Genomic DNA, 15135 nt, shown 5'->3' with positions numbered 1-15135 from the left:
AAAACATTAACTTATAGCTGTTAAAACGTATTGCTGCCTTATCAGCTTGTCTCCATAGAAACATAAGAACCAGATAAATAGTTGCCATCACCTACAAGCTTCTCATCTAACACTGTGAACATGTATTTGCTAAAGGGAAATTTCCATAACATCCAGTCTTCTCTTATTTACTTGCTTACACTTAAAACTTCTTAGATCAAGCCAAGGGCCTTAATCCAGTTATTCCCCTATGCTAAAATAAGAAAAAGCATATCAACTGTACTTATAGTCCATCCTCTACCTCAGCAACACACAATTACAGCCTGTTATTTTAAACATGCTTTTGTCCATGCTGTCTTCTCATTTTACATTGCAATGCCTACATTTCTTAAAACAACAGAGGAAAAGTAAAAAAGGGGCACCTGTTTACTTTAGTACCCTTATAACACACACAATAACGGAACATGCCTTATTATATAACATGCAATTTATGCCATTAAATGTTTCCTAAAAGTGCTGTTAAGAACAAAAATTATTTTACTTTACCTCTTTCCATCCTCTTTTCTTCAGTTTAAAGTTTTTCGAAACATTAATGACGTGAATTTAGGGCAAATGCTTTGGAGTCCCCTACAAGTTTAACATAGTTAAAAAAAAGTCCAATATTTCCATTTTTTCTTGTTCAGCCATATTTCACAAATGTGATTGATGCCTTGTAATCCCACATTTAGTCATTAATTTCAGAGTTGCTTGTTTTCTTTCTGTTGATCTCCATCTTCCAACTCCATTCTCCGATTCATTTCCAATGTACTGTTAGTTATTCTAGGCAACTCCTGTGCTTTTCACTGTCTCTCAAGTATTCCCCTTTGAAACATTGGAAAATGTTTCATTTTCAGAGTCTCTCTATGAGCTTTATTGTCTAAAGAATTAGAAGCAAAACGCCATTCTGCTTGATAGTTCACTTTTTTGTTGGACAAACATTTGTATTTCCTCCTTAACCTATTCCACATCAAAAAATGACTGATTCATCAGGACAAATATTCTGAAGATAGCTGAATACAGCAGTTTGAATCTCACACCTGCTTGTCTATATTCCCTGATTGCTAGAATAAATTTGCTCCTGTTCTGCCTGATGTATAGTGAGTAATCATTTTCCACAAACACTCTACTGTTCCATCTTTTAGTACTTTACTCTTCTGCCACAGTTTTGTCAAAATTAACTCTTTCAGCTGATAGGATTGAATCTTTAATACTGGCCTTGGCTGCCTTCTCTTGGCCAGGTTTGGCACATGCACATGATATGACATTTCAATTGATAACTGCTGCTGTGCAATACCACTCCAGTTGCTTATTTGTGCTTTCATAAAATTAATACAGTGTAGTCCTTCCAGTTTCTCTGGTACAGCAGAAAATCTCAGGTTTTCTCTACATGCTCTGTCCTCTAATTCTGCCATTTTTTGAAACGTCTTTTCTTGAGCAGTCTCATTCTCAGCCAGCCTTTTCTTCATTTTGACCTCTTGATTATTGCAGTTTTATTATCACATCTGAATATCTGTTTAAAGCTTCTTACATTTTCTAGCCTTTTATTATTTGAGTTGATATATTCCTTCAGTGTTTCACTTATTTTAATCAGCTGTGAGCACATTTGACTTGTATTTTCGTATAGATTGCTGGAAATCATGTCTTGCACCAGAACTGGTGCTTGAACTGCTTTTTGCTGAACAGCTGCAGTATTCTTCCCAACCAGTGTCTTCTCCTCACCTTTTGTGGTTGATTTAAATTCAGCTCCTCTAAATATCTTCTTTGCAGACATCTGGGCAGTGCACATACTAACCCTTAACTGAAATTTACCCAAAAAAGACAAATTCACTATCTCTGTCTTCTGAGTTTTTTGTTTTCTCACTAGGAAAACAAACTGAAATTAAGCTGTTATTCAATGTGCAGCCATTTTGGAAGACCAGCTTGCTGCATCCCTCTTTATCTCTTTTAAATCTGGTGATTTTTGTGAGAACAGGTGGTTGTTTACTCTTAATAAATGACAATAATTAGAGCTGTACACTTCTTTTGCTTTAGAAAATGTATGATAATTTATATTCCCTTATTCTGTCAGTGTTTCAAGTTATTAGCACTAATATTTTAAAAAAGTGTCCCTGATTATTTCTGGATTTCTCCTCGATTCTGGAGGTAAGAGCAGAGTCAATCTTAGCCCAGCCCAGTTGTGCCAGTTTGATACAATACACTCCCGCACCTAGAGGAGGCCCAACACTTATCTAGAACTGTAGGTTAAAAAAAAATCTTCACTTTGAAGGTAAAAAAGTTGTTCTATTTGAAACTGTAGCAAGCTGCTTGCTACAGATGTAACAAGCAGCTTGCTGTGTCTAACTACAACACACTGACGTCTTAAGTTGTGAATTGCAAAAGTTTCATTAGCAAATTTCGATATTGCAATCCCACACCATCTTCATCTGTCAGTCATGATCCTGACAGCTTCATGAACAAGGAAGGAGAAAAACGATGTTCACCTTGAAGAACAAAGGAGAGAAAAAAGTTTTACTCTGAGACCATAGCAAGGAGCTTGATACAAATGTAACAACCAGGTTGCTGCAGTTAAACTATCACAAGCTACCCCACCCCCCCCCCCCTTTTTTTTTTTTTTTTTTTTTTTGCAGATCATCCCTGATTGATTTTGCATCATGTTTTATTTATATCCATCATAGCACTTCTGATTAATGTGCATTGCAGTTGATCAATAATGTCGGACTCTAGGGGCAAGTACCTTCAATCTATGCATAACGATTATATAAAGATCCAGAAGTGACAAGTATACCTCTCAACTGTCCAGATATTTGCCTCATATTTTTGGTCTGTTTCTCATAAAATGTGTGGGTTTTCTCACAAATCATTGAGGACTGAAGTCATTGAATAAAGACAGACATTTAAGTTTTAGACTTTATTCTGTCAGCTAAGTTTATAACAGCAATACTTAAAGTCTGTACCCCACCCCATTATTTTTGGCTTTGTCCAGATTTCATGTGCTAAGAGAATGAGAGGTATGCTGGCAGGGCACAGCCCATATTTAGTGTTGGGTAGTAGGATTCCTCTGATTTTAACAACAGATGTTAGCAAACTGAAAATCTTATTGCAAGTTCACAACAAACCTTATTTGCAGCAAAAGAGGTTTTTTTTAAATGTATAAAGAGGTTACATGAGAGTCCTCCCAGAATCGAAGGAACTTAAAACTGTCCCTTACAAAGTGAGGTGGTGACTTACCAGTATGGTACATTTGAGTGTCATCTGGGTACATTAGAGAGCACAAATTCCATTTAGTTTTTGATATAAATTCAAGCTGGGCCCAACAGTTTAAACACTGGATGAATTTTGTGTAGATTACAAGGTAAAGATTTATTGATAGTGTTTGGAGTTTTAGGCACACCAGTTTATTGACATAAACAGTTGCTGCAACACTGAGGAGGAAGTTTTAAGAACCAATGACTGCGGTAAACAAGCTAGTTTATTTCTTTTTTGCCTTATTGGGGTTTCTAGTACCTGCTTTCCCAGATGTAATGCAATGTAGCTGCTATGAGGAACATTTAAATAAATGTAATCCTGCCACCATTTTTATTGCATCTGTTCATTTTTACTTTATAAACTGAATGCAAACCCACACGCATTGCAGCTTTTTGAAGTTTGCATCCCTCTAGAGTGGAAGGAGAGAAAACTGTGAGTATAAGGCATAATATCAGGGCATTTCCTAACACTTTCCTAAAGAGAGGTTTTTTTATTCACAGACTATACACCAAGGTAAAGCTGATGGTAATATTTTAAAGGGGGAGTGGATCCCATTTCTTTTGAAGTGAATCAAGGCATTGTGTGTTGCCTTGGCTGGATCCCAGATATTCATGCAGTCTCCCTGATGTAAAGAGATAAAGCCATGAATGCAGTTCTGGTGACCCAAGTCCATTTGCATGAGATAGGGATAGATAGGAGTGAGTGACTGCGGTAACTGAGCCTCCTGGAAAGGACATGGACAGTCTGATGTTATCACCGGTAGTCCCCACTAATAAACAGAAGTTATTTTCTTTACTCTAACTTGAAATTGCCTTCTTCAGGTAATTCTGTGGCAGCATGGTGGTGTAGTGGTTGGCATTGATGCCTCACAGTTCTTGAGTCTTCAGTTCAGTACCTGGCTGTTATGTCTTCTTAGTAGACTCTGCACGTCATTTTTGCTGGGTGATCCAGTTTTTCCCCCATGTCTTTAGGATATAATGGTACTTAAACTGGTGGTGGTCACATTGCCTATAGTTCTGTGCTTGGCATTGTATGTGAGTAGGTTCTCTAACAAACTAGCGTACCATTTAGCATTGTATCTTGCCTTATGCTTATTTCTTACCTGGCTAGACTCCAGCTTTCTCCTGCCTGAGTAAGATAAATCTTGTATTGAAAATTAATTAACTTAATTAGTTTTTGCACCTGACATCGTCAGATACCCTTGTTGTTTTCTGAACATTTGTAAGTAATGTTAAAAGGAAGACCTGAGTTAGTTTGAGATGTATTTAGTCTCAAGCCAGTGTGTATTTCGGAATCCAGATTTTGAATGACTTTTTTATTACCGGTCTTACTCCTTGTATGCTATTGGAAATGCATCAAATTTTCTTCAGAGCTTGTCCTAATTTCTAGCACTTCAGATTGCCTGATAATATTACAACAAAAGTGTTTGCTCTGAAATCCTGCATGTCCAACTAATACACAAACTGGGAATCATTACAAAGGAAACAGGAGTTGGTAAAATGCATTTCAGCGGGGTAGGCTGCTGTTACCAAGTGCTTTACCTTTTTAAACTAAACATTTTCATAAATCACTATGAAAATACTTTTAAATAAACCCATATTTATTTTGAAAACAAAGAAATATACTGTAATCTGGATAAAAATAGCAGTATGTCCTTTACATTTTTGTCAAATAATAACTCATAGTTTTTTCCGTTTTTAAGTAGCTGTCATCCCTTGGTACATAGACTCAGGCACATTCATTATGTTTTTTTAGTTTTGCATTTATTTCATTGGCAATAATGTGGTTAATTCTTTAATGATAAAATGTGTTCTTTTTTTCTTCAGTTGGACAGTTAAACAATTCCCTCAGCAAGATAAAATGAGCTAGAAATTGCATACTGCTTTGGGGTTTACGTGGTTTATATATTTGCAAACTCTCTTGAAAACAATTCCTCACATATGTTACATCTTTCCGGACATCTGTTTCTGACAAGATTGTAAACATTTCAGGCTTGGGCATTTCAGATGCCAACAATAACCTCTGATTCCATTGCTGTATTTGACTGTTTGTGACTGATGATGAATTTTATATCTGTCTTGAGGCAAAATAAAGTAAAAAGAAAGAATTTCAGGCTGACTTTCAGAAGAAAATGACACTTTTCTTATTTATTATGAAATATGTTGCCTGAGGTATAACATTATTTTCAGTTTGGATCGTTTTCTGGCCATTCCTACAGCTGGTTACCTTGGCCAGTAATATGATACAGAGGATTATGATTGGGTCTCTGACCGTAACAAGCATATTATGTGTTCTCGACATGGATGCCAAGAAATTCACCTGTGGAACAAAGTTTGAAAGGTGAATCTTGGCATCCATGTCAGTAACACATAATACTGCATTCGGATTGGAGATCAGATCATAGTTCTTTGTAGTGCATGGAGCTTGAGAATAAAAAGCATGATATGTTGTACCTGATTTGAATGCCGGCAAACCAATGTGAAAGTGGCTAACATCCTTACATTTTACCTGGACCCTGACTAAGGGAAGCAGCTTGTTTCAAGATATTGGTTGTATTACAGCAAGCAGAAACAGGAGATGAAATTAAGCTGTTTCATGTCCTGCTACAGCTGTTTACTAGCCAGCGATCTTAGCAATGCAGAGGGTGCTTAACAGTTGTTAAGTACCCTTCTAAGTGCTGTTAAGGTCAGGTCTTGTGCTAAAGTAGCCCTGAATGAGGAAGTTATTTAACTGTTTTTGGAGTGTAATCACAGCGCTCCAGGCACTACAATGGAATAATTTGATGAGGAGGTTTAACTTGGTGTTTAACCCCTGTAGCTTTCAAACCAGTGATTTGGTTCTCTGTGTTACTTTACCAGCAGACTTCCAGGATAATACTGAGTGTGATGAGGCAGTTTCTGCATTGAAAAAATAAAACTGTAGGGGAAACTGGAATGGAACAGGACTTATAAAAGGAAGATATCTTAATGTGGAAACACACGCACTTATGATTCCTTGACCAGCCATCTGTTTTGCCTGTGGTTCATCTCACTTTGCTTAATTTTTATTTCCCTTTTTTACATTAATGTTCTGTTGACGTTTTGTCTCTCTCTTGTATTCTGTTAAAGCTGGTCTGTTCTGTGCTTCTAGAAATTCTGCTGTAGCTCTTGTATGTACTTTTGCTAACCCTCTTGCAGTTGTCCATTTTTATGTTACTACATTTGTCCCATGCCTTCTTAAATTACTTTATAGTTGTTTGCCTTTTCCATACATATTGTGTTAGTATTTAATGTAGTTTTCATTCTGTTTATGAAGCAACATACTTCCTCCAGTTTCTAGATGTCTACCTACCCACAGTTCCTTGTAGTGCATAGATTGGTCCACTTTCTGAAAGCATATCATTGCCCATTTATTTACAATGCTGATTGAGTTATGCATCTCACTTAGTAAACAGCCAATCCTTGCAAGGTTTTTTAGTAATTATAAGATTTGGACTTCCATCATGACTGCACAGCTTGACGTCAGCTCTGCCAGTGTGAAAACAGAAGCTGAGAAAAAAAGAGTGCCATTGAAACTGTTTTGGGTTAAAAGTCAGTTAGTGGCTAGTAAAAACACTGCCTGGATGTCTGTAAGTAAGAAATTTGGAAAATCTTAAAGAAAAGCAATCAGAAAAGGTGAAGAGAAAACACTGTCTGGGTAGGGTTCTGTAACAGTTCAGGAAAAAGCAGTTCAAGCTTCAGCTTTGGTTTAAGAAATGGCTTCCAATAATTTAGAGGAAAAAGAAATAAATCAAATGTTCTCAGAGATGATTAAAATAAATTAAATATTGAAGGAATATATCAACTCAAATAAAAGGCTGGAAAAATGGAAGAAGCTTTAACTAGATGTTCAGATGAACTAATAAAACATCAAAAATCAAATGGTCATTCAAAGATGGCTGCCATTCTGTAAACACTGCTGACCTGCAGCTCCTCAATAAACCTGAGAAAAATATGTAACCTAAGTTGATACCAAGAGGTTTGAACATCAAATTAAAGTAAAAAAAAGATGCATCTACACTTAATTAATCTATAACCAGGAAAAAAGTGGGAAAAAAGTCTTTATCTATCAGGATTCCAAGTGATTAGCTGGCTCTGAAGAGAGAAATAAACAAAGGACTGTCTGCATTCTTCATTTTACCTGTCAGCTTGGGGAAAGGAAAATGTCACAAGAAGGAAAAAAACATGGAAACAATTACTACCAAAACAAAGCTGTCGGAATTACAGTCACCAGTAAAGGATGGGAGTGCGAAAAAACAAAGAATTACTAGACAGCAGGAACAACAGAAACCAGAGACTAGATCTAAAACTGATCAGCCACTGAACATGGACAATATCAAACATGCTTTATTGCCTATACAAGAAGCTTTAAGGACCTGACTACTCAAATACAAACTTTTGGAGTTTTATGTAATCAGTTGCTGCAGAGGATGGATAAAACAGAGGCTAGAATTTCAGAAACCGAGGACAAAATAGACTTGCTGGAGAAGAAAACAAAGGCACATGATGTGGAGTTACAAGCCATGCAAAGCAAACTTATTGATTTAGAAGCGAGGTCTAGAAGAAATAATATTATTATTAGAGGGATCCCTGAAAACATTCAGTATACAGAGCTAATACCAATTATAACACAAATACTTGAAGTTTTGTTAAATGATGCTGATGGAGTGAAACAAATTGTTATCGAAAGGGCACACAGAGCACTGAGAGAGCTACAAGCTTCTAATATGCCTAGACCTGTATATGCTAAGATATTGAACTTTCAAGATGTTAGCAAAATACTTTTTACTGCAAAAAAGAATGGTGGCTTTGTTATGTGGAAAAATAGTAAAATATCTCTGGCTCAGGATTTACCACTGCAAGTACGGCAAGCTAGGCAGTCTTTGTCTGCATACTGTAAATTTCTGATTGACAAGCAAATTAAATTCCAGATGAAATATCCTAATGTGCTTACATTTATGGTGGATGGGATTAAATATTCTGTTTCTACTAAAAACGAGGCAAAGGGAGTGTTTCTGAAGGTTTTTAAAGTTTTACCTGCATCAGAGGGCTGAAAGAAACTTCCGTTGAGACTGACATGCTCCTTAGGTCAGATCCAGTATCTACTATACTTCGAGGCTTAGGTAATCCTTTGTTCCCTGCTTAAGTCGTTTAGGCCTCTGTAAAAGCAATAAAACTGTTTGTTTGCGATAATCCGAGGGTCTGCTGGCCGTTTTCCGAACCTTTATGACCTCTACGAACTTTTTTCGTCGCGTGGTAAACAGGAAATCTCTTGAATGCAGCTGAGAGTGTGGATTTCGATGTGACACTTCCTGTGGTCCGGCTGCGAAACCCGTCTCGAGTATTACTGATGGTTTCCTGGTTTGAGAAGCTGAAAAGAACTGACATAATGTGTTAATGTTTTTTTTAACAAGTAAATAACATTAGAATATGTACGTGAAGCATATAATAACATCTGTTTTTCCTGTTTTTTTTTTCCTTATGCTTATAGTGTTGAACCAAATTATATTTTTACAATATCTGCAGTGGGTGTAAGGTTTAGCACTATATATATGAATATAAATAGGTAAATAGTGGCTATTGGGTGGTGTTAATCAGACAGTTAATGTCAGTATAGTTAGGAACTAAAGCATGCAATTGCAAAACTTTGATAATTGGTAGTTGCAGGCACTGTGTATGGTACAGAATTATAATGTGGGATGCATTTATTTTTTTTTATGTCTGTGTTTTTTTTTTTCTTTTCTTTTTTCTTTCTTTTTCTCTCTCAATAAAAGTGGAATATAAATAATGATTGTACCAAAAGAGGTATTTGGGGTAGGTATAAGTAGCTAGTTAATATATTAAAATGTTTTCTTTAAATGGTAATAATACCTTACAATAGAGATTTGCTTAATTAATAGTTGGAACATAAGCTGTAGAGCAATAGCAGTGTTTGTTAGGGAATGTTTAGTTTAGACTTTGTAGTAGCTAAGTTAGAATATATAGGTTGTAAGTTTAGGAAATGTTTTAAGTTTTATTACATGAAGCTTTTAAATATGTTTGTGTTTCTAACCTTGTTCATGTTTTTTTACATACCAGACCTATATAAGTCCTGGTCCAGGGGTAAAGTGGGTAGGCACTGGCTGGGGACGGGATGTAGGAAATGCTTCCAGATTATGTTTAGTATGCAGTTAATACATATCCATTGGATAATTTCCCTTTTATACTATTATTGGATAATTAGACCTGTCAATGTGGGAATTAGACTCATGGAACGTTAAAGGGCTCCAGAACTTGAAGAAGTGGAAGTTGTTACTACACATATTGCTACAGGACAAAGCACTGTTTGCATTTTTACAAGAAACACACTTATTAAATAATCAGTGGGATGATATCAGGAAAAAGAACTGGATTAGAGCGGTAGTGGCATCAGAAGGTAAGACAAACAGTGCTGGAGTAGCTATAATTATTAAAACTCAATACAAAGACAAGATTTTAGACTCTAAAGTGGATCAAAATGGGCGATGGTGTTATGTTATTTTATCGGATAATGCGTTTGATAAACCTCTTTTACCTTTGAATATATATGCACCATGTAATGACCAACAAAGTTTCATAACATCATTATATCCAATCTTAACACAGTATGATGGTTATTATTTTATTGTGGGTGGGGATTGGAATACCTATCAAAATCCAAAGTTGGATAGGTCTTGTCCACAAAGAGCATTTAATAAGCAGGCCGGAATAGCATTAAATTACTTCAAGGAAGATTTTCAGTTATATGACCCTTTTTGTTATGCACATAATATTAATAATGCAATTAAGTATACCTTCTATTCACCATGCCACAAAATGTGGTCTAGGATAGATTTTTTCTTGATATCCAAAGCATTAATTAATTTGGAACCAGTAGTAGTTATACATACTCTATATCTATCGGATCACTCAAAAATTTCGTTAAGGTTTTCTAAAGATTTAAAAGATACAAGAATACATAGAGGTTATAATTGGTCACTTAATCCAAATCTGTTAAATAAAAAGGATATAATAGATGGAATTGTAAAATATTTGAAAGGTTTAACAGATAGGATGAAGCTTCAGGAACACACTCCTGATATTAAATGGGCAGCAGCTAAATCTCAAATTAGAGGATTTCTTTTGCAAAAAGCCTCATATTATAAGAAAAGGTAAAACAATGATATTCAAAAATTAGAAACAAAAGTGAAGCTACTCGAGAAAGAACTGATTCAGAATTTTAATGCTCAAACAGAGAAGGAAATGTTGAAATGTCAAAGGGATCTCTTCTTGTTGCATAATAGTAGAGTAACACTTCAGGAGCATAGGTGTTTAGTGAAATATGCTAATAATGTTCAAATACTGTCAAAAGCATTGGCAAGTATTATAAATCAATCGAAAACAACAGTGCATATTTCGGAAATACAATGCAATGACACAGTGCATTCTAAAACTGAGGATATTATTGATATTTTCGAAAAAATCTATACCAAGGTTTATGAGGGTCAAATAGATAGGTCTATACATAAACAGAATAAAAGATTCTTGCAAAAAATTAATTTTCCAAAATTAGAAGAGAGTCTGCAAGGTGATCTGATTAAACCTATATCTTCAGAGGAAATAGTATATGTAATTCAACATATGAAAGTACATAAGTCACCAGGTCCTGATGGTTTGACAGTTGAATTTTATAAAGAGTTTGCTGATAGTTTTGGTAAAATATTGTCTCATGTATTTAACTACATAATTAGAAATAAAATTAGTGACCCTCACCTTAATGCGTCAAAAACAATCTTTATACATAAAGCTAATTCAGACCCCCAAAGCCCGGATAATTACAGGCCAGTAGCATTAATAAATGTGGATATGAAAATTCTCACTACCATTATAGCATGTAGATTAAAAAAGATTATGATCCATTTAATTTCTAAGGAACAGGCTGGATTTATGGCAACTAGACAAACTAGTGATAACACACTTACACTACATAATATGATGATGTATGCTAAACAAAACAACTCTAATATTTATGCCCTTATAATAGATGCTCAGAAAGCATTTGATAGAGTGGATATAAACTTTTTGTTTGATGTGTTGCCTTATTTCAATATGCCACAGGAATTTATTCAGATACTACAAATATTATATAGTAATCTGTATACTACGTTATATATTAATAGGAGTTATTCTAAAAGAATACAGATTAAAAATGGTACACGGCAGGGTTGCCCTTTGTCCCCTTATTGTTTAACCTTTATTTAGAACCTCTATTTTTATATATTAAGCAAAATTTGTATCATAATGCACCAATACTTTATAGGAATAAATTAGTAATGTGGGCATTTGCTGATGATCTTATTATTTATTGTACAACCCCAATTTCTGATAGTGAAAAGATATTAAATGTTATAAACTAATTTTCAGAAGTTTCTAATTACAAAATTAATTTGGAGAAAACTAGTATTTTCCCGTTAAGAACCCCTAAACCTTTTTCATTAATGTCCCTGTTGGGGAAGATATCATGTAAAGAAAATATCAAATATTTGGGTATTAGCTTCTCTACGGATAATAAGGACTTTTATAGTAATAATATTAAACGAGTATGGGAACTAATAGTAGCTGATTGTGGCAGATGGAGGAATTTAAGACTACCGGTATTGGCAAAAGTAGCAATAGTAAAAATGAATATATTACCACGAATGTTATATATCTTTAGGTCTGCTCAAGTATCAATTACAAAGACAGTTTTTAAACAAATTCAGAAAGATCTAGCTAAATTTATTTGGGAGCCAAAGAAAACTAGAATATCGTATGAGAAATTAATGACCCCAAAGAGTAGTGGAGGACTTGAGTTACCGAATTTTGAAGTATACTATTTAATTGTGAATGCCAACAGGTGTTTAAGAATTGCTAATTACGAGGTAATTAGTACAAAGTGGATACCAACTTGGGTGGTCTTGAATTACAAGCATATTCTAGATCGGAACATAAATCCTAAAGCTTTACCCTTTTTGGATAAAACTAGTTTGATAAAGTATGGGATTATGGACCACTTAAAAACATGTGTGTCATCTTTGCAAAATTTATTCCAATCAGTAGACTTGCTGCAATATATGATGGTTTTTCAGCCTTTCCATAGGAATCCCAATTTTAAACTAAATAATCAGTTGATTGATCTTAGTAAATTCCCATTAATAGTTAGTTTGACTCTGATTGATGTTTTTAATAAATTTCATTTATCGGCTTTGCAAGTTAGGCAAGAATTGAATCTTCCTAAGAGTTATATGGTTGTCATGAGACAAATCAGAGAACTTGCTCTGAGTCATTTTGAAAACTTTAAACCAGTAGTTGGAATTGTGGATAAATACTCTGAATTGTGGCAGGCTGTCCAACAGGAGGTCAAATTTATAACAACAACAAATAAATTAATTAAAGATTTAAAATTCCAGGATAAAATTCTGTTGTCAGGGTATTGGGTAAACAAAATGACAGTAGCAGATAATCAGGTATTAAAAGCAATTGATTTAACAATAAAATCGGTCTCTTTTCCAAAATTGATGTATACGCAGTTGATGATTTGGAATAATGCTTATTATACTCGTCTTAGGTTACATAAATTTAATCCTAAGAATTCTCCAACTTGTCCATATTGCACAAATCAAATGGCGGATCTTCTTCATATGTTCTGGAGCTGCAAGTGTATATATAAACTTTGGAACTCTCTTAGAACACAACTACAAAAGATGGGTTATCAAAGTTCAACGTTATCATGGGAATTTATGATTCTACATGTTCCTCCAAGAGAGCTCTCTAGGTCACAAACTATAATATGTATGAATATTTTTTTGCTGATGAAGTTATATATAGCTACAAATTGGTTAGAACCAGATAAGACATCATGGGATAATTTCAAGCTTGTGGCTATAAAGCATATATTAGCACATAAATTACTCCTGAAGCAAGTAACAAAAATATTAATAACCCGAAAATATGGGAAAAGGTTTTTAACATTATATTAGCATAATACTGTTATTAGGAATATATTAAAGTTTGGATGTATATGTGGAGGAAACAATGTTTTGAAAATATGTATGATATGTATGGACGCAAAGTACTTTTACAAATGTTTTGGCTTTGTTTTTCTTCCCTGGTGTCTTCTTTTTTGGAATAATGACGATTTTTATATGGAAGCATTTCATGTAGATGTTGTATATAGTTTTGATAATAACAGTAGTGAATTATGTGTGTGATTTTTATTGTATTTTGAAAATATATATCAATAAAAATTTATTTATGGAAAAAAAAAATCAAATGGTGAAATGAAGAAAAACCTGGCTGGCTGTGAGGCTTCTCAAAAAGAGCTCTTTCAAAAAAAAAAAAAAAAAAAAAAAAGAAGACAGAGGTTACAGAGAAAACCTGAAATTTTCTGCTGTACAAGTGAAACTGGAAGGAGCAGGGTGTACTAATTTTATAAAAGCATAAATAAGCAACTGGACTGTTGTTCCATAGCAGGATTTGTTAATTAAAAGGATACATTAAGCGTATGCCCCAAACATGGTCACAAGAAAGCAGCCAAGACCTGTATTAGTAAAGATGCAAACCTACCAGCAGAAAGAGTTAATTCTGACAAAACTATGGCAGGGGAGGAGTTAGAGCCTTGGACCCACAACTTAATTAAATTGGAGACAGCAGAGTGTTTGTAGAAAATAATGATTTGCTGTGCAGCAGGCAGAAGAGAAACAAATGTATCACAGCAATCAGGGAATGTTGAGAGGCAGGTGTGAGATTCAAGTTGCTGTATCCAGCTGCATTCAAAAGTATTTTTCCCGGAGGATCAAAGACAGTTTTTGATGCTGAACATGCTAAGGAGGAAATAAAAAAAAAACTTTAACAAAAAATGAGCCAACAAGCAGAAGGAGACTCAGCTTCTCATTCTTCTGACAGTAAAGCTCATAGTGAGACTTTACCAATGAAACCTTTTCCAATATTCCAAAGGAAAATGTTGGAAAGATGAAGAAAAAAGCACAGGAGTTGACTAAAAGACTCAGGAGTACTTTGAACCAATGTTCAGGAGGAGGAGGAGTGAGGTTTAGGGGAAGGCAGGAATTCAGCAATTTATGTAATGTTGGACTGATGGTAATTGCAAAGAAAATATATGTGATATATTATGCATGTAAAATGGAAAAATGTTAATATGGTTTGCTTTCTTTTCTGTTACTGTATGTTCGCCTATGTATTAAATGAAAATTCAGTAAAAGTGTATAAAAAATAATGAGATCCAACCTAGCAGTGTGATTGGCTACATGCACAGTGTATACAAGCCCTTCTCAGTCCCAATATCTTTCCACTGGCAAAGTCTTTTTGCACCACTTGAGAGTACAAGCAACTGTCTTCGCTTTACCTCAGAAATGCTTCATTTTATTTTGTAAATGTGATATGAACAAATAATTTTCCATAAGAGTATGAGTACATTAAAAATGTATATATATATATATATATATATATATATATATATATATATATATATATATATATATATATATTTATATATATATATATATATATATGTGTGTGTGTGTGTGTGTGTGTGTATAAAATCATGCTTTTAACATGCCAGTAGAATAGTGGAGCCTTGGCTGCACCTATATATGATCTGGATTTTACTAGTGGTCCATGCACTGGAAGTGTTGGAATTGAGTGACTACAGTTGGCTTAGCCATCTCATGGGATAGGAGGCTATCTGACTTGTGTCAATGCCACCTAGAAGACCCTGAGATTGGGTAACCACAGGAGGATGCCAGCATGCCTTTGGCCTGCAAGATAACACTTTAGCTGCAATTGAATAGGTGGTGATCTA

Source organism: Protopterus annectens, chromosome 6.part0, assembly GCF_019279795.1.
Source record: "Protopterus annectens isolate FY-2018-M chromosome 6.part0, PAN1.0, whole genome shotgun sequence".
NCBI lineage: Eukaryota > Metazoa > Chordata > Ceratodontiformes > Protopteridae > Protopterus > Protopterus annectens.
Note: the sequence above shows the minus strand (reverse complement) of the source record.